This window comes from Uloborus diversus, chromosome 3 (assembly GCF_026930045.1).
Source record: "Uloborus diversus isolate 005 chromosome 3, Udiv.v.3.1, whole genome shotgun sequence".
NCBI lineage: Eukaryota > Metazoa > Arthropoda > Arachnida > Araneae > Uloboridae > Uloborus > Uloborus diversus.
Window position 1 is genome coordinate 8,647,920 of NC_072733.1, and position 26,078 is coordinate 8,673,997.

Here is a 26,078-nt window from a genome sequence, read left to right on the forward strand (position 1 = left end):
CTAACGCAACATTTTTGCAACCCTGAGAAACAATGGTTATGTTACGAGGCAAATTTTTCTGAAGCTTACGCAAGCATTTAAAATTGGCTGATATATTTGTAAGAGGTAAACAATCTATTTTTAAAACTGTACTACAGATTTGTTACAGATGAATCTTTTTTGGCCCTTAACGGTACTTTTACGAAAAACTGTGTGTGGACTAACGTAACGTGACTAACGTAACCATCGAATAACAAGCAATGAATGCACATAAAAAAAACTTTTTCTAATTAATTTCTTGCTCTTATATTACTTTTACACTTTTTAGGAACCTTCTTTGTGTTGCATTATGGTTCTTTCTTTACTTTTTTTCGATATTAGTGTAAGAAATTGAATAGAAGGATTCAGTTCACTTAACTCAATTTGAATATGCGAAAAAAAAAATAAGCAAATAAAAAAACTGCTTTTACGAACTGAATAACATCATTCTTGGACTAATTAAATCCTAAATATCTCTCTTTTAAAAAATTAACTTTATGCAAAATGACAGTTTCACCGAATTCTAGTATTCTGCCGATATACTAGTTATCGTCATAAGAAACTCCGTAGTACTTTTCGATGGCATATTATTTTTTAAAGTTTTTAACTGATTCATCGAACGAATAGTTTTGTGCATGCTTTTGAATTGAAATGTAATATTTAAAAAAATATTCGAATATTTTTGCAGAATGCATTTTAATTCCAGATATCACAGCAAATGTTTGAATTTCTAAATGATCATTCTTGCATTTTCTGAAATATATGGCAGCAGCACTTATTGTCGCTGTATCATGTAACATCTTCAAATGTTTTCCAACGAGCAGCCATTACTTCATTTTAATAATAGGTGGAGATGTATTTTCTAAAAAATAAAGACGTTCTCCTTTGTTAGGACTGTATTTCTATTATCTTAATTCTTAAGCTTGGATTCTTGCGTTGAATGCATATTCAGCAGAGTACTCATTTTGCTTTACTCACCTTTTCTTTTTCAATAATTCTTTAAATTGGAAGTATCTTTATAAAGACCTTTAAAAAAGTATTTTTCTAAGTAAACAGAAGGTCTATACAATGAAATTTTACTTGCATTTTTCACCCTTTATATTTTTAATCAATATAGAATGCCTACATATTCAAAATTGTTCACGAAAATGCACATTAAATTAAATAAGTTTTATATATTAACAGTCATTTTTAAAATGTTACGTTAGTCACAGCTCAAATGTTACGTTAGTCACACTAATTATTTTATATCTACTGATACTGAAATAAAAATTTTGCACTTTTTAAGTAGATATGACACAGTTGTAAGAAAATAAAAAGTGCTGTTTGGTTCAATCATCTGGTTTAGTTTTTAAGCAGAAAATAGTACATTTTCGTGACTAACGCAACCTAAATATTTTCAGTGAAATAATCAAAATAATTAAAATACCTAACTTATAATGTATGCAAAAAGAACAGTCAATATTGAACAGTCAACAGTATTGGGCCAACATCTAATCATTTAGAACAAACATAGTTCTTTTAAAGATTTTCAAAAAAAATTATATTACACAAGAAAACTTAGACGCATGTTTTTTGCGTATGCTAAGCCTTTTCTACCCCCTTGCACATTTAGAGCCAGAAGAAGGACACCGAAAGAAATGTTTGAAAACTGTTACTGGATTTATGTACTATGACCCGCCGTTCTTTGAAATTTCGGTTAAAAGAACATCAAAGCTATGTGAGAAAACAAAAGTTGAATAGACCTTCTGTTTACTTAGAAAAATACTTTTTTAAAGGTCTTTATAAAGATACTTCCAATTTAAAGAATTATTGAAAAAGAAAAGGTGAGTAAAGCAAAATGAGTACTCTGCTGAATATGCATTCAACGCAAGAATCCAAGCTTAAGAATTAAGATAATAGAAATACAGTCCTAACAAAGGAGAACGTCTTTATTTTTTAGAAAATACATCTCCACCTAATATTAAAATGAAGTAATGGCTGCTCGTTGGAAAACATTTGAAGATGTTACATGATACAGCGACAATAAGTGCTGCTGCCATATATTTCAGAAAATGCAAGAATGATCATTTAGAAATTCAAACATTTGCTGTGATATCTGGAATTAAAATGCATTCTGCAAAAATATTCGAAAATGTTTTTTAATATTACATTTCAATTCAAAAGCATGCACAAAACTATTCGTTCGACGAATCAGTTAAAAACCTTAAAAAATAATATTCCATCGAAAAGTACTACGGAGTTTCTTATGACGATAACTAGTATATCGGCAGAATACTAGAATTCGGTGAAACTGTCATTTTGCATAAAGTTAATTTTTTAAAAGAGAGATATTTAGGATTTAATTAGTCCAAGAATGATGTTATTCAGTTCGTAAAAGCAGTTTTTTTTATTTGTTTATTTTTTTTCGCATATTCAAATTGAGTTAATTGAACTGAATCCTTCTATTCAATTTCTTACACTAATATCGAAAAAAAGTAAAGAAAGAACCATAATGCAACACAAAGAAGGTTCCTAAAAAGTGTAAAAGTAATATAAGAGGAAGAAATTAATTAGAATTTTTTTTTTTATGTGCATTCATTGCTTGTTATTCGATGGTTACGTTAGTCACGTTACGTTAGTCACACACAGTTTTTCGTAAAAGTACCGTTAAGGGCCAAAAGAGATTCATCTGTAACAAATCTGTAGTACAGTTTTAAAAATAGATTGTTTACCTCTTACAAATACATCAGCCAATTTTAAATGCTTGCGTAAGCTTCAGAAAAATTTGCCTCGTAACATAACCATTGTTTCTCAGGGTTGCAAAAATGTTACGTTAGTCACGATGCCTTTTTTGGTGAAAAAACACCTGCCAGCGCTTATTTTGCTTCAAATTCTTAGTAGAAATGAAAAATAATCACCTTGTACATTTTAAATCTGCATATTAAACCAAAACATATTTATTTTTACTCCCGGTGTAAGTAAAAAGAGTTTGGAAATCAGCTGCGAAGGTTACGTTAGTCACTATGGAATGATACCATATATTTCAGAAAATGCAAGAATGATCATTTAGAAATTCAAACATTTGCTGTGATATCTGGAATTAAAATGCATTCTGCAAAAATATTCGAATATTTTTTTTTTAATATTACACTGTAAAAACGATTCAGAAACGTTCATGGAAAATAATGGGCAGCTGATGTGCACAATTTCTGCCAGTAACATATCTTGCAAAAACCAGGAACGTTTTCCGATAAAAATCAGTAATTTTTCTGAAATATTGGAAAATCTCTCCTGTTAAAGCCAGGCGTTACCTCCTAAAAAATTAAATTATTTGATTAGAACTTCCTTTATTTACTAAGGAAGCATTGGAGAATCCATGGCCAAAGCTACACGAAAATTGCGAGCAAGAACCAAGCATATTCCTTGCCTCGCAAGACTGCAGCTATCCAGTGATATATTTGCCCCCATAGGGAACGGAGTCAATCTGGACGGGCCGTAATCAAGTTAAAGCCTATACACTAAATAAACACACTCAGTCAATCTTTAAACTGGTAGCAAAAAATATCTTTCACACCAGTGAGAAGTCTGCATCCGTGCATCTTTTAGCAATTCAGGAAACTTTTTTGCGAAAATACTTGATTTTACGGGGAAATAGGTGAAAACCTCTGGAATCCCGAAAGGTTCCACGGTAATAACCAGTATCGTTTCGGAAATTTTTTACAGTGTACATTTCAATTCAAAAGCATGCACAAAACTATTCGTTCGATGAATCAGTTAAAAACCTTAAAAAATAACATGCCACCGAAAAGTACTACGGAGTTTCTTATGACGATAACTAGTATATCGGCAGAATACTAGAATTCGGTGAAACTGTCATTTTGCATAACGTTAATTTTTTAAAAGAGAGATATTTAGGACTTAATTAGTCCAAGAATGATGTTATTCAGTTCGTAAAAGCCGTTTTTTTATTTGTTTATTTTTTTTTTCGCATATTCAAATTGAGTTAATTGAACTGAATCCTTCTATTCAATTTCTTACACTAATATCGAAAAAAAGTAAAGAAAGAACCATAATGCAACGCAAAGAAGGTTCCTAAAAAGTGTAAAAGTAATATAAGAGCAAGAAATTAATTAGAAAAAGTTTTTTTTATGTGCATTCATTGCTTGTTATTCGATGGTTACGTTAGTCACGTTACGTTAGTCCACACACAGTTTTTCGTAAAAGTACCGTTAAGGGCCAAAAAAGATTCATCTGTAACAAATCTGTAGTACAGTTTTAAAAATAGATTGTTTACCTCTTACAAATATATCAGCCAATTTTAAATGCTTGCGTAAGCTTCAGAAAAATTTGCCTCGTAACATAACCATTGTTTCTCAGGGTTGCAAAAATGTTGCGTTAGTCACGATGCCTTTTTTGGTGAAAAAACACCTGCCAGCGCTTATTTTGCTTCAAATTCTTAGTAGAAATGAAAAATAATCACCTTGTACATTTTAAATCTGCATATTAAACCAAAACACATTTATTTTTACTCCCGGTGTAAGTAAAAAGAGTTTGGAAATCAGCTGCGAAGGTTACGTTAGTCACTATGGAATGACCCTTTATCCTTCACTTTGTTTTTTCCTGCATTTCTTACATTGCTTCTATACATAGTTTTTCCCGCTGGTAAATTTATTGCTAATTTATTCAGAGTGGTTTCATTTTTGGAATTTTCGCATTGTTTATGGGTTTTATTGGAAAACTTATTACTTAAAGGTTTTTTCCTGATGTAATTATATAATAAATTTTGCCTCCAAGTGTCATTTTATCTTTTTTGTTTCGTTTAATTTCGATTTTTTGATATTTATACTATCTCCTGTTCCACCGTGTTGCTTTTCTCGGATGACTTTTCATCCAAAAGCTCACACCTCTTTGCATTGAAAAAGGTGTTCCTTGTAACACCGAAACACGTGTCTGCAATTTTTTGCAATTTTTGTGCTTAATGACGTTGGATTGCTGATTTTTTGAATCTTCAGCACAAAAGTATTTATTCGTTATTCGTTATTATCTTCAGATGGTTTACATTTAGTTCTCGCCGAAATGTTGACTGGGCTTTTGACTAATTTAAGGCATTAACACTGTCGCTTATTCTCCAGAACGTCAAAGGTCTGCCAAGCATTGGAAAAATAATAAAAAGAAACGATCTTATTTTCAAGTTTGACTCCAATGTCCTAGCAGATATTCGGAACAAAATCCTCGACATTTCAAACTCTGATTGGAAACTGCCTAGGTATGGCTGCAGCCTGTATTTTTTACGATTTTATTTTAGGTACGTAATACTTCATTAGAGCGTAGTCTTTAGTATAATACTGCCATGAGAAGGTATAAAGTAGTATCTGCAAAAATCAGTTTTTGAGATAGTTGACAAAAATTGAATTGGAATCCATACTACAACAGGAAAATGTTGAAACTTGATGCTTTTTTCGTGGTTTTTCTCAGTGGAAACCAAATAAGCAAGCTTGTACAATAATGCGTGCAATAGATGACAACAAAGCAAAAATTAACTGATTTAATAATGAAAAATTTGCGAATACTGCTTTTTACCATCCCAAGGAAGAATACAGAGCAATCATGGCTTTTTTTTTTTTTTGTTTTCATTAATTATTAAAATTCACGAAAATATAAATTGAATAATCCATGCTTTCGCTATGCAAAAAAAAAAGAGACTATGTGAGTAAAACAGACTAGCTTTGCAATATTAATAATCTGTTAACTAAACCGGCAATGAATCGGAACTACTAAGTTATTAGATTATTATTATAGACGGAAGACAAAAAGCAAAGAACAGCCCTCAGTTACAAAGGAAATATATTACTGCAGCTTAATAGGAAAGAAATTTTCCGAAATAATAAACCATTGTCCATTGTCTATTTCTTTGTGCACCAGTAACCCATAACTTTAAAAAAAGGGGAAAAAATGAACACAAAAAGAATATTACTAAGACTACTTATTGTGCAGAAATGCTAACAAAATTATGCTAAATAATTAATATTTCCAACGATGAATTTGTTGAAGGTAAAAAACAAAATAAGAAAATAATCCCGAAAAGATACGCAGAAATTAAGTTCTTTTTGTTCAAAAGAAAACTATAAAAAAAATTTATAAGAAACATCATACCTCGTAAAACTTAAAGGGTTTTTATTTACACTTACTCAAAAATACTCTAAAAAATGTATTCCCGAGATTGTTTCTTCATTATTTTTATTTATTTATTATTTTTTTAGCTTTTAGTGTTACTGTTAGAAAACCGCTTTCGGCAACAAAGTCATAAAAAAATATTGCCATAGCAAAATTAAAGCAAAAAGTCGTGAAAAAGGAAAACTTGAAAATATTTGTCGTGAGAAACTTTTTTCTTTGCAAATTTATTGGATAGATAATTAAGCAGATAGCGTAAGAACATCAAAAAGACATGACCGAATTTATTATTTTTTTGGTGATAAAAGAAAAGCTATCTGTTGTTTCGATTGGTTGTCCATGTTTGCAATAGCTAATGATATTTTCCGCTAAATTTAAGGCGACGGCAAGCATTAAAATATGTAAGAGGAAAAAAACATTAAAAAAAATCAATTTGACATTAATTTTGTTTGAATTATTTTCATTTTACCCTTACTTTTTTTTTAAAGATAATGAGCCTGTCTCACGAGAAAAACATTTTCGCATAAATTAATGTTGTGTACAACAGAGATACTCGAAATTAATTCTTCGGCAGAAAACTTCTAATAAAATTCTGCAGATTTTTTTTTTTTAAATCTGAAAATTACTACTCATTTCTTAAAGCTCGTTATAAATGAATAGTTAAAAAATAGTTTTCAGCACATATATTTATGATACAATTTTTTTTTCAAACTCTATACTTGTTTTAAATCTCTATATATTAAAAAAAAAGGATGTGTCCGACGGACGAGTATTTTAAGGGTTAAACCCCTCCCATGATGGCGATCTTTTAATTGCATAAAATGTAGCAAACTGCATTGTAACTTTATGACTTGTTTACAATATTATGCAAAGGATAAAATTAATCACGAAGAATAAATTGAACTAAATACATTTGTTTTAAAGTTTCACTTTTATTGTAAAGCGCATTTGCAGAAAAAAAAAAAAAAAAAAAAAAACGAATTTTTACCAAGAGCTCTGGCCTAAGGGAATTAAAATGTGTCAAAATGATTTGTTTAATTATATTTTATTATGTAATATGACATATTATGGAAAAATGCTCTTCCAGTAAAAAGCTATTTTTTGAATTATTTCTTTGAGAATATTCATACAGTATTCATTCATTTTGCGTAGATTTGACTCAAAATTTTTAATTTCTCTCTTTCTCTTTTTTTTTTTTTTTTTTTGCATTTTTGTCATGTGTTGTACGTTAGCTTCATTGTTCAATCTTGCTTATTTGGTTTGAAAAAAAAGGCACGAAAAAAAACGTCTAATTCCAACATTTACCTATTGTTAGTATTGAATACAACACACATTTTTTCACATATCTTGATAACTCATTTCTGCAGATACTCCCTTTTAACTGCAAACGGCAGTAGACACGGCTGAGGATTTAACTCTTCTTTTTGGTTTTAGGCGAAAAAAATTTGATTTTATGCGGAAGCGACATTGCAAACAGAAAATCTTCCTCTAAATTCAAAATCCAAACTCCTGATGTAACAGAAAATATACAATGAACTGCATTTTGGTGAATTGCTAAGCAAGCTTGGGTCACTGTATATGTTTTTCGAAAGATATTAAGTTATTAAACTCGCACAATTTAGACCTCATCTCTGAAAAAAGCATTGAAAGATATGTGAGAGATGATGAAGAGCTTTTCGGAGTTCAACAAGAGGAAGAAACCGACAAGTGCACTGTCATCGATGACACGCAACCAAAACTTTCACATTAAAAATTTGAGTCATTTCTTGACATTGGCAAATAATCTTTCTGATTTGCTTGTGAAGGAAGATCCCCCATGGAAGTGGCGCGAGTAACCCCAAATGCGTTAATGCTCTACAAAGAATTCGACAGAGAAATGATTAATCACTGCCAACAGAGTATCATAACGAGTTGTTTTTATAAACAGTAACTTTATTCATGTTTTCTATATATACTTGTTTTGAATAAATTGCACATTAAACTATTATATATTTATCTAGCACTCAAATGATTCTTTTTTCAATATGTGAAACCTAACCCCAACTTTAATACTAATAAGTCATAATTTACACTGTTTTGATTCATACTGTCATGTTCAAAAAGAGAGGGAATTTCCTCAGAGCATGGATTGTCCCGCCTGGCAGGACAGACTGGAACGTTTAGTTTCTGAGGTTAGTATAAAAAGGAAAAGTTCAACATCTGCAAGATTCCTTTAAACCCCATTTTCTTAAATCCTAATATTGTCTCCTTTCCATAACAGCTTTAAGGTAGGCCCTCATTATAAGCTTTATCTCTACGATCGGTTAGTTCCACCGCTACGGCAGAAACTAATTTCCTCTTTACTATGTGTCTTTAATATTTTGCATATCGTCTTCAGACAGTTCACAGAAAGAAATGCAGGCAGATTTATATCTGTGCCCAATATGGTACATGTGATCTAGTGCATTTTGAATAACATGCAGTAGTGTATTCATGCAGCAGTGTATTCGTGCAGTAGTGTATTCGTGCAGTAGTGTATTCGTGCAAGTGTATTCGTGCAGTAGTGTATTCGTGTAGTAGTGTATTCGCGCAGTAGTGTATTAATGCAGCAGTGTATATTTATGTTAAACCCTATTTCCTTTCAAGGAACCACTGTGCAAGAACGAGGTACGGTCCATATCATATTTTAAGGTGTGTCAGGTTCACAACTTGGCATCAAACCACAAAACGAAAGATGGCGAAAATTAGCAAAAAACAAACCAAATACATTTTGAAAGCAGATGCAGATCGTTATAGTTCCAATGGTTCTCAACCAATGATATTAAATTAATTCCAGCGATTGTTTTAGTGTTTTTCATTTCTTCATTAATATAACCATCTCTTTCACCCGCTAATTTAGCTTATTCGATTTTCCGCCATCCGTTTATGATGTATAACCAGGACTCTACTGATGTATATGTATGCAGATTGAGTATTTTGTACTTTCCAAGGAGGAAGTTCTATTTCATTTGAAAAATTAAAGGAACTAAAGCTCCGGGACCAGATTATATTTATCCAAAAATTTTAGTGGAATGTGCAGATGAATTAGTGGATGTTATTTTAAATATTTTTAATGCTTCTAGTAAGTCAGGGACAGTGCCAGAGAACTGGAAACTGGCTAACATAATCCCGCTCTCTTCAAGAAAGGGTCTAAAGGTAATGCTGGGAATTATAGACCTGTAAGTCTGATTTCTGTGGTTTGTAAGATTTTCATAACTTTTATCAAAATTAATATTAAGAATTTCTTAGAGGCTAATAGTCTGTTGACTAGTTTGCAGTATGGTTCAACAAAGGTAAATCGTGTGGTACTAATCTATTGAATTTCTACGACAAGGTTACCTTGGCTTTAGAAAACAAAAAGTGTGGGGATGTTGTTTATATTGATTTTCAAAAAGCTTTTGATAAGGTACCACATGTTGCTCTTCTCAGCAAATTAGCTGATATAGGAATATGAGGAAAAACTTTACGTTGGGTTAGAAATTGGCTGACTGGAAGGAAACAAAGAGTAGTTGTGAGGGGAAATCATTCTAAATGGAGTGATGTTTTAAGCGGGGTTGGTTCCTCTGGGTTCAGTTTTAGGGCCTCTCTTGTTTATTATTTTTATGAATGACATCAATGAGAATATTTATGGAAGCATGAATTGTTTGCTGATGATGTAAAAGTTATGGGGGTTGTAGAAAATGAAGAACAGGTGAAACAGCATTAAGAGGATTTAGATTGTATTACTAAGTGGGCCGATAAGTGGGGTACGGCAGTTAATGTAGGGAAATGTCAAGTGCTACACTTAGGTCATAGAAATAAGCGTACGAGTGATCGTTTACAGGGTTCAATCATTCGACAGGCAGAAAATGTTATTGATCTGGGTATCTTAATAAATCAGGACTTCAAGTTTAGTCAATAGTGCAGCATTGCAAGTAACAAAGCCATCAGAATGCTTGGGTTTATCAATAGATCTATTTCAAATAAATATAAGAAGGTTCTTCTGCCTTTATATAGGAGTTTATTAAGACCTCATTTAGAGTATGCTGTGCAGTTTTGGTCGCCTTATCTGAGGAAAGATATTTGTGTATTTGGAAAGGGTTCAAAGAAGGGTAACTAGACTAGTAAGGATACTTTCAGATTTAGATTGTGATAACAGATTTAATAGGCTTAATATGTATAGCCTGGAGCAAAGGAGGATCAGAGGGGACATGATCCAGTTGTTTAAATTTATCAAAATGAATGATGTTAATGAATTAAATTTTTGCACCGAAAGCAGGACAAGGGGTCATTGTTTTAAGCTATTCAAATCTCAGGCTTACCTGGAAATAAGTAAGAACTACTACTACAGTAGGGTTGTCGGCACTTGGAACAGCTTACCGGAACAGGTGGTAACGAGCAAGGTGGTGGATAGCTTTAAGAGGGCCATTGATTTTCATTGATTACTAATAAATTAACTAGGACCAGCCTAGTTTGGCCAAGACCCTGTTGCTGGTCGTTACATTTGTATTTGTATATTGTTGGAATTATATACATCCCGCCTTACCACCAGCGTTACAAAATAATCGCCCCACTAGATAAAGTTTAAAAGCAGTGATAGAGAAATAACAACTTAAAATCATCTCAGAGGGCGTAGAACCGAGACTTCTTATATTCTTTTGCGTTGAGAGATTTTCGTCTCGAGTTATTTATGAATTTAAGAACTAAAGCATGTATAACTGCCGCGGTTTCCATCATCCGTCATTCTCCCATTCTTTCAACTTTTTTGCTCTTCTGAGCTAAAAATAAAAATCCTGTTGTTAATGTGAGGTAGAGTAGAGAACATTATTATTTTTTTTTTAAATTAAAGTATACTTTAGCTTTTGAAACAGCATCTTTTAAATGTTTAGGCTGGGAATAAGTTTCACAGTTCAAAGCTCAGAGCGTTTTAAGTATTTAATTATAGATATACGCTTAGAAATCATAAATATTAAGGATATGATGTATTTTTGTTACAATTACAATCCATACTTTAAAATCTGTTCGCGTTCGTCTGTCTGTCTGTCTTTCTGTCTGTCCATTTGAAGGTTGAACTTCTCAAGAATCACTGCGAGTCGAGAGTCAAATCAGGAACCAATCGATTAGAAATTTTCCAAAGAAAACAATAGGACCAATTTCGTAATTGTACGACTTTAATTAGCGGAGCTATTAATTAAAACGTTGATTAACATAACGTCATTCAGTAATTTTGAGTTCTTTCCTGTTGCCATTTTGCATATGGATGAGCAAATAAAATTGTAATAATTGTTTCAAAAGCGAATTTTTTGGCTGCTGTCCAAATCTTAAAACAACATTCGCATCTAGAATTTTATTTTAAATTAGTTTAATTTATATTTTATTCTGATGTATAAATCCTCAAACTAATTTTTAAAACACTTTTTTTTGTTTAGAAGTTCATTGTAAAAAAATAACTTCGTTTCTCTTTTATTCTAAGCAATGATTGTTATTTCTTTCTGTTGCCATTTTACATTTGTGTTAATAAATAACACTTTAACAATTTGGGACTATTATCAAAACAACCAACGGGGTTAATAGGTTTCTTATTTGTACATAACCTTTATTTATCGTCTGCCCTTCTTTATTTTCTACAGTCTAAGTTTTTAACTCTTTTCAGCAAAGGAAAGTTATTTCTTCAGTTATGTTTATTTATTGTAGTATAAGATTATCATTACCAGTCTCATATTTTGGTAAATTTAGGATGTGCGACTAATTATGTTTATTTTCTTGGACTTTTCCCCTTAATCCTGGGTGAGTTTTCGAGAATTTTAATAACCCTCTTTTTCCTTCCTGTTTTGACTTTTGAAATACATTTTGTACAGTGAAAAGAACGCGTTAAATTAAGATTGTTTGGATTTCTTTAAATGAACAGTATTGAACAAAAAAATCTGCTTTTAATGATTTTACTAAAGCTTAGCTGGAATCTGATAACTTGGTATTAAATTAATGCATATTGGTATTTTTTTAAGTCTTGATGCATTGCTTTCACGTAATCAAATACGCAATATGTGTCATTTTTTGTAAAAAGCTGGTTTTTATTGTACAAAAATATTTTAGATATAGTCTATCAGATGTAATTCAGTTTATCGTGAGCACAGTTTATAGTTGATAATGCATATATTTTCATCTTTTGTGCTAATTGAAAATACGCATAATTTGTATATTTCATAAATATTATTAGCGTTAATGAGATTGTTGCCAAAAATATGTTTTACTGGTGTTTTGCAAAATTTGCATTACGCGCTTTTATTTATTCCTTAACGCATTAGCATTATCAGAGTGCTAAAAAAACATCAACTGGACATCTCTTTCATTTTTGGGGAGCCCGTGCAACGCCGAGCATGCAGCTACTAAACAATATAAAATCTGCTTTCATAACAAATGCTTTCATAACTTTTCATAACGAAAAATAACGAAAACGAAAGTTAAAAATGCACGATTTGCAGTTGATTACTCCCAAACCTGTTTTTGTGCAGTCTTTTTTTATTTATTTATTTATTTATTTTTATTTTTATTTATTTATTTTTTTTTTTGAGGGATATTTGATTAGAACTAAAATTGCGAAATTATTTATAAAACGGACAGCGGGAGTTATCTTTAAAACGAACGATTTTTTTTAATGCGGTCCCTATTCACCGCACAAAAACAGGTTTGAGTTTATTTGTAGTTAATGACTCCCATTATTTCAAGTTTGTTGCTTTTCGTAGCTGACTCTTGTTAAGGAGAGATAGAAAGTAAGACATTATTTTTTCGAATAAATAAATAAATAAATAAATAAATAATAATAATACGCGAAGTAGACTTAGCCTTTAACGAAACACTTTCTAAATGACTGGAATAGGAATAAGCAGCATAATTCTGAACCCAGTTGCTATCCCCTGAACTAAATGTTTCTTAAAGCATTTAGTAGCAGATAAGTGTTTGCATCTGAAAGCTAAAGGTTTGTAAATGAATAGTTTTATATAATTTCAATCAGCTCAGAGCACGATTAGGAAATTTACAAATTTATTTAAACTAATTGCAAGTTCCCTATACAATAATGGTATAGATTGACAAATTTACAATCAACAAGCTACTGATTTTTTGATGATATTCATTTGTACAACTCAGAGGAATCAATTTTTAATGATGATTCTCTAACCATGCGTATTTTAAATAATGTTTTTAATTGTGATGCGTATACTGGAACTTGAAATTTATTTTAACTGATTATTTACTCTGCATACTTCATATTACGCTGCTTAATTTTTACTGCATACTTGTGTAGGTAGCAAATATTTTAAAAATACTTAAAATTTCAGATGATACTTACTTCCTCTTTTGAAGCACCTTTTTTTTTTTTTTTTTTTTTGTATTTTTTTTCAATTTCAAAAAATTATTAGGAAGTAGAGGCTCATAAAAATGCTACAATGTCTCCTGTTATTTTAATTAATGATATCAAAGTAATAAATGCAAAATTACAACGTTTAAATTAACTTTACAATATGAAACTAATTCGAAAAAATTAAATTCGGTTTTTAAAAAATCTAAAGAAATAAAAAGTTCTGCAAACATTTCAGTACCTTTATTTCAGTCATTAAGTCGTCTTAAATTTGCATTAAGTACGATCGTAATGGTATACACATACAAAATGCTGTTTACTGTCTTTGTAAACCCCAATTTCATTTCTTCATTTCCAAGTTTTATTTAATCTTCTGCGTAATACTAAGAACAATTTTTTTTTTACTTAAGTTTTCTCTTTTGGAGCAATTATCTTACGTTTTGAAGCTTTCTGAAAATATACTTTCTCAAAAGCCATCAATTTAATTTGCTTCCCTTTCTCATCAAGTAAGGTAGCTAAGGATGTGATTACCCAAGCTAGTTTCTCTTTGGACTAGCCGGAGGCTTATTTTTGTTGCTAAATGAGGTAGAATTTAATGAAGCTTATAAATAAAGTTTTCCTACCCACCTCATACAAGCACACAGAATTAGCTTTCAGTAAATACTGGCTTGAAAGAACAATTGTGAAGTTTCACTTTAGAGGTTAATTATGCGAAAAACATATAAATATCCAATCTTCTCCGTTTGGATCAATACTAAGGAGCTCATTTAAAGAAAAACTTAAAATCAGTGCATATCTATGTTTATTCCAATCCAATTGCAAAAATGTTCCGTCGTATCAATAATTTTCTAAAAACGAATATTAAACCAGCTGTATATGTTTCCAGGAATATATTTCGCTCTAAGGAAATTACTCGGGTTTTTATCTCTTTATGGAAAGTCAGAATCATTCTGTTAACATGCAACAACCAGTTATAGCACCGCCATTTGCGGCTTCGTTAAATGCGCAGATTTTTTTTTTGTAATACCTTATAAATGTGTCGTTCTGAGCGTCTTAGTTTGGTGATAAAAGAAGATTGGTAAGAGTAAAAACTTTTTTGCTAATCTCTGAATATATTTTTTCTTATAATTGCTTATTTCCCTTCCAAGACTTTCCTGAGAAAGACTCATTTCCCAGAAGCGATTGCGGTTAATTGTTATTGTTGTGATATTTCAGCAGTATATTATCCTGAAGAGATAATGAACTACCGTCATTCCCGGGAAATTTCAGAAAAGATTTGTTTGTTTTCCTCCAACGGGGTTTAGCAATTTAATTTTATTTACCAATCTGCTTAAGTGACTATGACATTAAAATTATGTGTTTTCTTCTTAGTGCAGCCATTATTATTTTCTTCCTTTCATTTGAAATGCTGAGCATGGTTTCTAGTACTAGTTACCTGTTTTACTATTATTTTTTATTTAACATAAATAATTCGAAAGACTATATATTCAGTGTTTACTACTTGTTTGTTATTTTTAAAGATGTATTTTATGCAATGTTCTACAAATGTCGTGGTTCGAATGGGAGAAGAGTAAATTTTCCTAACCTAGTTTCGAGTAATTGAAGGTTCATAACAATATCTGAAAAAAGAAAAATCAGGACTCTGTAAATTTCAATTTTAGGTGAAAGATTTTTGAGAAGAAGGACCTTCTGCACATTGGTACTTTTTCATTATTTTACATCAACTTTTAAATTTTTCACATCTGCCGGTCATTATACATGGTCCGATCCAAAAGTAATGAGCCTTCGTTTAAAAAGACAGATTTATTGAATTGATCCATACAACTGACTAATAGTTTTAAAAATAGGCACCTCCGGCAACTATATACTGCTGTAGGCGGCTTTTCTATGACTCAGAGGCATCCTTGAAGTCCTGTTCCGGGATATCAGCAAGGGCTGCCTTGACATGGGCTTGGATGTCCTCGAGGGAGTCGAATCATTTCCTTTTCAGCGCTTAATTTTAATAGTGGAAACAAGAAGAAATCAAAAGGCCACAAGCCCGGACTATGGAAGGGCTAGGGTACCACGGGAGCATTTACACGGACCTTCTGCAGTCGGTATTCTCGGCACAAGTTTCGCTCAGACTTTCCGCATGTGCAACTTCTCCGTAACAATGCGTTACACCGCTGTCTCCGATAAGTCCAGGGCTTTTGCTACTTGGTAGAGACTTAAACACCAGTCCGTGTTAATAAATGTACACATTCGTTGCAAATTCACATCAGTACGGGCCGAGGACGGGCGTCTAGACTGAGGTTCGTCAGTCACCACTACCTGTCTTTACGAATGCCACTTTTCTACTTGCGAATGGGACACACACTCAGTCCCAAACCCCTGTTGAAGCATTGCGAACGTTTGTGAAGGAAACCGGAAGTAAAATTTGATCTCTTTGCGCTGCTCTGACGAACTTTCCATATCATCGTGTCACGCACCACCGTATAGGGGTTATTGTTAAAGCTGATGGTACCGCTCCTAAAGCTGGGAGGCAACTGACTTGCGTTGCGCTGTAAAGCCAACAACCCCCACCACCGTCGCTGTCAGCAGCGTTTTATGAATTAAACCACTTTATACTCGCCGACAATAGCACCTTTTAGAGGAAAATATAGCAGTTAACAAGTGTTTAAAGTTATAAGTGTGCAGAGTGCGATTTTTCAAATTGTTAGAGGTTTTTCAGGGTGTTTTTGCGTATCACGGCATAACATTTTCATTTGTTATTGAATAGCAAGAAAAAACATAAATACATTGTTTTTCCTACTTTGACGACTTGTCATAACTGTGAAAGGGCGATAAATTCCATTCTCATCTTCTGTTTGGTTCCTTAAAACTTTGAAATGGAATATCTTCTTGAATTTTGATCGCACAAATGTCAATTTTTTTTGTGTAAATAATAGTTTTCAATAGAGATTATTTCCTTTAACATAAGTTAGTGGACCTGAGGCCCGTATAAAAAGTTAAATTTTGTATTTTTTGCCTTATTTTTATTTTTACTTCAAGCTTTTAATGTCTAAACTCTGCATCTGATTTTGAACATTTTTGCAATTGGAAGTATACATCTAAGACTAACGGTTGTGAAAATAAAGGTCTTGTAGGAAACGGAACACCCTGTATCTGTCTATCAGTATATATAAATTTTGTCGAATGACTTTACATCTAAAAGCTTACGATTTTCAGCATCGAAAAAGAGTTTCCTTGAAACTCCAATATACTTGCTGTTGTTTCCTGCAGTATTTTTGGTTTAATTGCACTATTGTTTTGTGATTGATTTGAAGTTATATCGAACATTTATAAAATGAAAAAAAAGTACATTGATTTATTTTTTAAGTTTAGACTTTTTTTCACAAAAAAATCTCTTAGAAACTATAAATAGATAATTTTCGTTCATCAAAATTATAGGTAGCAATATTTCTAATATTTTAAATCGTAGTTGAAAATTCTCAACATATACTATTTAACGGAACCGAGAAAACCATCGTTTTGTGACACGATTAAAGGAACCACACATTAAATTTCCGAATCAGACACAAAGTTCGGGTTATGTTAGTGAAGTTTGCAGCTAATGGACTGTCTGATTTCGTGCCTATTAGGGAAAATCTTATATAAAACTCTTAAGCTTCCAGTCACGAAATCACGAAGAGAACTTGATTATAGATCAGAAAGAAGTAAATTGCATTTCACTGTGTTTCTGGTCTCGTCGCAATGATACGAACAATGCAGTAAGTTGAAGAAATAGATATTCAATATCCCAAGCAGAATGCACTCCTTATAGATTGTGTTTGAATACGAATATAAATATTCCATTAGTTACTGTAGGATTGCAGGAATGTAAGTTAAAAGTACATGAAAATTGGCCTCAAATAAACGTAAATCTGTGGCATATTCTTTCATTTCTATGCAAACCCATTACACACACATTTTGTGTACAGGATGCGGAGAAAGTTCCCACAATTTTATTACATATTTCAATAGGCTGTAACTAACACATAATACAACAAATCAACAAGTTAAAGCAATAAAAGCTCTTTATTGAAACAATACTAATAACATTAAACAAAAAAAAATATAACAATTGTTCAAAATTGGCTCCTTGGGCTTCAATACATTTACGGAGCCACAGTCTGAAATTGCCGACGATGCTCGCGCACGCATCCACCGTTATCTCATTCCAGGCACGCCTCAGAACCGTTTTGAACATGTCGATCGTGGCGTATCGTTTTCCCGATATTTTTTCCTCCGATTGACCACACCGAATAATATATCTGATTGAGGTCCGATGAGTTAGGGGGCCAAACATCCGTGCCCCAAAAACCAGGAAACAGATTTTCGCAGATGGCAATTGTCGATCGGGCCCAATTCGCAGGAGCCCAGTCTTGTTGGAGTGTGAATCCATCTTGGTCAAAGTGTTCTGTTGCCTTTAGCCTCAGTACATGGTATAGAACCCAAAACTGATAGCTCACAGCATTAATTTTGACGTTTCTGTCAATGAAAACAAGCGGTGTCTTCCCAGTGGCACAAATGCCAGCCAAGACCATTACGGAGCCTGGAAAGTGACTGTGTCCGATGATTTTTGCATCAGCGGTCTTCTTCTGACCCTTCTAAAGCAGTTGGCGATGATTTTGACGGTTATGTGTGGGCTCGATGGTGAAGATCTTCTCATCGGTAAAGAGAACCTTCGAAAGGCGAGCACCAGCGGTCAAGCCAAGCATCCGTCTAGCTTTTATCAAGCTTTTCTACTTCATTGTGTCATTGAGGAAGTAGAGGCGATTGATCTTGTAAGAACGAAGTCCCAACTTGTTTTTCAGTGGTTCAGACGCTTTTTTCGCTGATCTCCAGTTCTTTGGCCATCTTTCGCATTGAGCGCTCTGGATTGCGACGGATGCGACAGCGGATCTTCTGCACATTCACTGGAGTCGTTGCAGTGGTTGGACGACGGTCCCTCCAGTCTCCTTGTAGCGTTTCACAGCGTCATAGAGTGTTTTACTCTTGAATCCAGTCGTTCGAATATTATCGGTTGTTTTCATTCCCTTCTTGTGTAATCCAACGAGAGTAACACGCACATTTCCACGATTCATAGCTCACTAACTCAATGAACTAACAAATAACAAATGATTAAACCTCAAATACTTTTAATGCCAATAAACAATATGTGCCAAATAAATCTCCAACATACGATTTTAACGCTAAAAAAAACGTTTTGAACAAAATTGTGGGAACTTTCTCCGCACCCTGTATGTGTAAACTCATTGCCAAAAGCTAGGCATGGAATGAAAAATATAAGTTTCCGGAACTCAATCTGAAATAGCATTGCATCGCACCCCGAAGATCCCCGCGCCTACCGCGATTGCAGTTTACCAGTTTTAGATGCCCTAAATAACTCGGGCAAATGGGGCTACAGGGAAAGTTCAAGCCCGACTCGACCCCATAGGAAAAGGCGCGCTTTTGCAGAATCGAGAACATACCAGTGTTTATGCCAGGTGTGAATACAAAGTTTTGTTACAGTATTTACTTGATTTTGAGCCAGAGGGATGTTTTACGTTCATAATGCAACATGTTACGTGGAGGAGATAGAGGGCTTCCGAAAAGGACCTGTTTCTCAAACTCTTTTTTTTCTCTAAAAGTAATAGACAAATCACACGCAACAGATCATACACACACGGCCCCCACACATCTTATAGATCACATTTTTTCCAGGTCATACTGCGGCCTCTTTGAAGTTTTGTGAATTTTGCATACAAAAATAAGTGTTAGCTCTCTTGTCTCATACAGGGCCTCTTTTCCGTCCAGTCCCTCAGTGGTGCACCCAGGGGGATGGCGTAAATGGTGCACTCCCCAAGATTTGTTTTCGAATTTTAAAAAATCCAGGAAAATTTCTACTTCTACTTGCAGCCCGGAGTATATAGCTTAAAAATAAATAAAATACTGATGCAAATATGCTCTAAAAGCACCTAAAACATATGCTGAAGACTAAAAAGATATGTTATCCTAATATTTTTTTATACTGATAGTAGATATAGGCTTTTACATCCAACAATAAAATTATTAGTTTCTTTATTCTTGTACTGCATTATGAAGGCGATAAATTCATTATATAAATTGTTCACGCAGAAAATGATATTCACGTAAGTTACTATTATTACAATGAATCACTTGCCTTTTTAATTTACCCGTAATATCATAAAAAATTAAATTATCCTTTCAACTTCTGCAGATGTTATTGGAAAGTAGGGGAATGTGGGGCAAAGTAAAATAGTTAAGATAATTTACTTTTTTAAAAATGAACAAACTGGAAATTTGTTCTCAAAATTGCGGTACATAAGGAAAGAGCAATCTATTTTTTATGATCATTTTTTCATTGGAACAATAGTTTTAAATTTTGACAGTAATTTTGGACCTCCGAAAAAAGGTGGAAATTTTAAATTTCATTTTTTATGGGACAAAGTGAAAAATAATATATTTTTCTAGTGAAACAATTTCTATTCGACTATTAAGTATAGCTTTGGTCAAATAAATGAGCTAATAAAATAATGAATGATTTCATAAAATTTAAATGAAACAATAAAAGAATAAAGAAATAAGTTATTATATGAACAAAATAAATAACTGAATTATTTATCAAAATTAATAAGAAAAAAAAACGAATGAATGCACGAATGAGAGAATTATTAAATGAAGGAACAAAAGAAATATGCAGATTTTTTTTTTCTTATTTTGATCCTTATCTAATAGACTTTTTTCCCCAGTACATTATTGGGAAACGAAATGCTGGTGGCACTAACTTTGAAGTCTGAAAATGGCATCTATGAAAGAAAAAAAAAACTCCTAGGGGCGCAATTAAGTTAGTTTTGAGTGTTAACCTCCCAGAACGTTTGGTTTCGGCACAAATCACTAATATAAATTTACACTTTAATTACAGTTTATATCCTTATATGAACTGGCTGAACTAGTGTGATAAATTCAGGCTGAACTAGAGCCCGGCGAGAAGTTGAAAATCGTCTATATACTTTTACTAGAACTGCCAAAAGTGCACATGTAGGAGTGTATGAACGATTGAGAAAGAAAAATACCTTTTAAGGTAAGGATCATAATTAAAAATTTAAAAAAAACTACATTTGAAGTAGTTATTTTTTTTTCTTTTCTGGAAACCAAATGCTGAAGACAACAAGGGGGGGGGGGGAATAGAATATCGAAATGACACTCTTCTAGTTAATATGGATGTGCATGTTAAAACTAACTGCCGTGGGATCTGTTATAATAGATTTTTAAAAAATGCACTAGTGCAACTGTAGTAATAATAAAATCTAGACCATTAATGACCGCCGGATTAGCAACACCGATTTGGAGATAGTTTTCAAGTATCTGTAAAGTCGCCTGTATTGCTTAAAATTGATACCCTGAAAAAAGTAAATTGTCCCCAGATTAATCATACATAAAGTAATTTCACATTTTCCTCTCCAGAATATCTGTAAAATTGAAGAAAACAATTTCACTTAATTTTATCTGTCATGATAAATGTTTTTAAAACAATAGCTTCAAAGTTAGCTCCCTTCTTGTTTTTGGCTTGAATATGTCAGCTGTGATGGATTTTCAATTTTGAGAGTTCATTTTTGTCCATCACAGAACTATATGAACAGATCATCTAAATTTTGTTTTCCCTTTGCGACCGCTAAGGTTGTGAGGGTCATCGCAAAAGAGACAAAAATATGTAAGACGTACATAGTAGTTAACCGAAAGTAGACAAATTTACATAAATAAGTTTAGTTGTGACAAAAGCTTGAGTAATATCATGTGATACCTTGGAGCAAAAGTATTGCAATACTTTGTTAGCTTTAAAATGAAAGTTAAGAAGTAGCAGGGATATGCTCTTAATTTCCGTCTAGAGTTTACGACAACTTACTTCAATAAAAAAAAACGGATTAAACTGAAGAACAAGTATAGAAAAAAAACGCGTTATTGATGATTTGTATCTGTATTTGAACAAATCGGACTCTAATATTGCTAAACTTTTATATTAAGTAATAAATCCAAGGATGCCCATTTACTATTTGTTTTAAATTCAAATATCAATAAACTTTAACTAATATAGCATAATTTAAATAAAACTAACGTTTTTGTTTCCCCAGGAATACGCTTAAATGAACTCATTTGTCCACAAATAGTCATAAACTAGAATTTTTCATGAAGGTTACTTACGGAGTTTATAAAGTCTTGACCACACACTGTAAAAACGATTCAGAAACGTTCCTGGACAATAATAGGCAGCTGATGTGCCCAATTTCTTCCTGTAACATATCTTGGAAAAACCAGGAACCTTTTCCGCTAAAAGTCAGTAACCTTTTTGAAATTAACCTAGAAACTTTCTGATAGAAGTGCGAAATCTCCCCTGTTAAAGTCAGTCACGTCTATAGAACCTTCTAGAATAATTGAGCAGGTTTAGTGTAATTAATTATAACCTTTCTGATTTATCAAGCAAGCTCCATAAAAATTAAAGCGACCACGGCCAAAGCTATGCAAGAAGGAACCAAGCATATCTCTCGACCTGCAATTCCCGCCTTGCAAAGCTGTAGCTATCCATTGACTTTATCGCTATTACTGGGAGCTTAGTCAATCTGGACAGGCCGGAGGCGAACTTAAGACAATACACTTAATAAACACGCTCATTGAATCTTTAAACTGGTTGCTAAAAATATTTTCCACAACAGTGAAAAGTCTGCACGCGTGCAACATGTAGCGATTCAGGAAACTTTTTTGTGATAATACCTGTTTTTACGATGAAATATGTGGAAACGTGTGAAATCCCGAGACGTTCCACGGAAATGACCAGTAACGTTTCGGAATTTTTTTACAGTGCAGCATACAAAACACTTATCTTCATTCATCCAAGATGTAAGAAAAAATCTCAAGTTAAATCATTGAAATCATGGTTTCAATTACCCAAATTGAACCTAGACAGTTTTACAAAAATTCTTCATTGGTTTTTTTTATTATATCTAAACAAGTGTATGCCTAGTTATTATTGTTATGCTAATTTTTTGAAATGATGTTCAAGACTTCATCGTCACACAAACCGTGCCTCCTGACCGTTTTGTAAAGCTAAGTATTCCATGCTTTATAAGTATGCGAAACTTACATGACGATTAACTAAGCGAAAGAAAGAAAATAGTAGACATCTTTAATTGGGTTTTGAAAAAAAAATAGATCTAACTTATACATTATATAAGGGGCATTCCACGGTATTTTTGACATTTATGTAAAGTCCGTAACATGACCTTTTTTGCCATAACTTTTTAATTTACTGTTTGATTAGCATATTATTTTATTTTTATCTTTTCCTACCAACACATAAGCTCAAATTAAAATAATTTGCAAATCAAACGGTAAACTAAAAAGTTATGGCAAAAAAAGGTCACGTTACGGACTCTACATAATGTCAAAAATACCGTGGAATGCCCCATAAGCTTTCATTTGCGCCGTTACGTATTCTACAAATAGTTAAAATATTTTTTATAACGCAATTTTCAACAAGGGATTTTAAAATTGCTGCTATTTACTTCCTAGAAAAGACAAGATAATAACCAGTGAACGTCTACAGATCCTATAAAAAATAATCCGTAAAAGTCAACTTAAAGTATTTTATAACTAAAATAGAATATGTTGGGGTCGTATAATCCACATTCACATAAGTAGGGAGAAAAAAAAAAAAAAAAAAACAGCTGTTTTGCCCAGAGGTTGAATTCCAACTATTTTCCCTAAAACCTTCTCTTTCTCCAACGTCTGGTTTTCAAGAGTTTCCCTAGGTTTACGTAATGATGTTATCCATTTTAAGAATAAACTCAAAGTATGGAAGCTGACCAAGCTACATGAATCTCAAGAATAGCAATGTAATAGAAAAAAAGAACAATGAGGAGGAAATATATAGAAGCAATTCAAAGACGTGCATGAATTAGGCATATAATTATTATTTATTAAGACTTTGGTTAAGATATCCTACGCAAACAGCTGTGGTTCCACTTTGATAATAAATATAATAATCAAAAATGGTCTTTCTTTGAATCTATAAATCTAAACACAATTGTTTGTAGCGGGAAAGTAAAGATAATGAAACAATAATAGTGTTTATTTTTGTGCATATAAATACAAATCTTTATAGGCAATATAAATTGTTTTCACTGCTGATTTTTTTTTTTTTTTTTTTTTTTTTTTTTTTTTTAAGAACACAAACTTAAAAATCCAGGAATAATGAAAATACCGTTTTTTTTTCATGTGACAGTCATGGCAAATTTCTTTTATATGACTTTCACAATTTATTGTAATAAAAAGGAATTCTTATGATTTAAATTTAACAAAGCATTAGAGACATAAAAATAGGAGTAACAGTATTAGATAGTGAGGAATGTCATGAATTTCATTAGAAAATAACGAAGTCTAAAAAAAAAATGAGCTGTGTTTGAAATAAAATGAAATCTTTTTATTTTTCAATACAAAGGATAAACTTAAAGCATAGAATCTGACCACGCTACATAAATCTTAAATAGAGCAATATAAAAAAAAAAAAAAAAACGCATTGTGAACTCGAAATATCAAAAAAGAATCTCAGGATGACCTAAAGGTGTGCGCATATGGGAAATACAATTAGGGGGGTACTAATTGTATTTCCCATACTAATTATGGGAAATAGTAGTTTTTAAGATTCAAGTTTTTTTCGTTGAGTTATCTCATGTGAAAAATTCTCTATTATTTTTGAAATTAGATGTAATAAACTAAACTAATTCTATAAATCTTAAACAATAGCATGTTGCATGAAAACTAAGAAATTGAAAATAATAATGCAGAGTTTATTGTTATAGCATACAATGAAGATCCTTGTAGAAAATATGTATTTTTCTAAGTTGAAATTTAGTTTAATTTTTTTAAGCACATAGACTAGAAAACCCTATTAAAGTGTAGTTTGTTTCACGTCAGTCATGGCAAATTCAGCGTATGCTGCTTTCGCAATTTATTCTTACAGAAGATAATGTTTTGTATTTGAAATTAATAAGACAGTAGGGGAGACTGGGGATACTTGATCCCCATTTAGCCCCTGTATTGCTTAAAATTGATACCCTGAAAAAAGTAAATTGTCCCCAGATTAATCATACATAAAGTAATTTCACATTTTCCTCTCCAGAATATCTGTAAAATTGAAGAAAACAATTTCACTTAATTTTATCTGTCATGATAAATGTTTTTAAAACAATAGCTTCAAAGTTAGCTCCCTTCTTGTTTTTGGCTTGAATATGTCAGCTGTGATGGATTTTCAATTTTGAGAGTTCATTTTTGTCCATCACAGAACTATATGAACAGATCATCTAAATTTTGTTTTCCCTTTGCGACCGCTAAGGTTGTGAGGGTCATGTAATAAACTAAACTAATTCTATAAATCTTAAACAATAGCATGTTGCATGAAAACTAAGAAATTGAAAATAATAATGCAGAGTTTATTGTTATAGCATACAATGAAGATCCTTGTAGAAAATATGTATTTTTCTAAGTTGAAATTTAGTTTAATTTTTTTAAGCACATAGACTAGAAAACCCTATTAAAGTGTAGTTTGTTTCACATCAGTCATGGCAAATTCAGCGTATGCTGCTTTCGCAATTTATTCTTACAGAAGATAATGTTTTGTATTTGAAATTAATAAGACAGTAGGGGAGACTGGGGATACTTGATCCCCATTTAGTCTTCAATTTTTTTCTCTGCTGCAAATTATCAGTTTTTTTTTTTTTTTTTTAAGAGTACGTGAACAAAGGTAATATTTTCCTACATCTGTTGGCATTTGTTTTAGTTGAAATGAAGCACATACGTAGTTTTGGTGAAATATTTTTTTTTCAATTATTCCATAAAAGGATTATGTATCCCCACATCAAGGGATACGTGATCCCTTCATGGGGGATGCTTTATCCCACTTAGAAAATATATAGACTTTTCATAAGATCAGCAATTTAATTATAGATTTTAGTTTTCTACATGATGTTGCTGAAAAATAACACTATTTCTGATTTTCTTTATTAGATTATAGTAATGTGAAAACAAAATAACAATGTTTTAAATTCCACTAGGACATTTGTGAATGAATGTACACAACTTTAATGATCTTATGATGCTTTTGATCAATTACTTATTCTCCAATACAATTGTGAACAATATATTTTATAAATAAAACTAAAAATCTTTTTAACGTAGCGTAATGAAGCTAAAATTACAATAAATAAAAAAATATAGAATGACAAGCACAAAAAGCAACTTATTTGCTTCTTGTCTTGCAATAGAAAAATTAACAGTTTTATCAATTGAATTAATTTTTAAAAAGAGGGATGAAAAATGTCATTTTCATTGTACTTAAGAAAAAAAAAGGAAAGGAAGCCCAGCATATGTTTTCCTGAAAAGTCAACTGCAAACAATTCGTTTGTTGTAGCTCTTAAAATTCCGCTCAACCCAAATGGATGTATGCAGCTTAACACATTTTGTCATTTTTTCAGGAAAA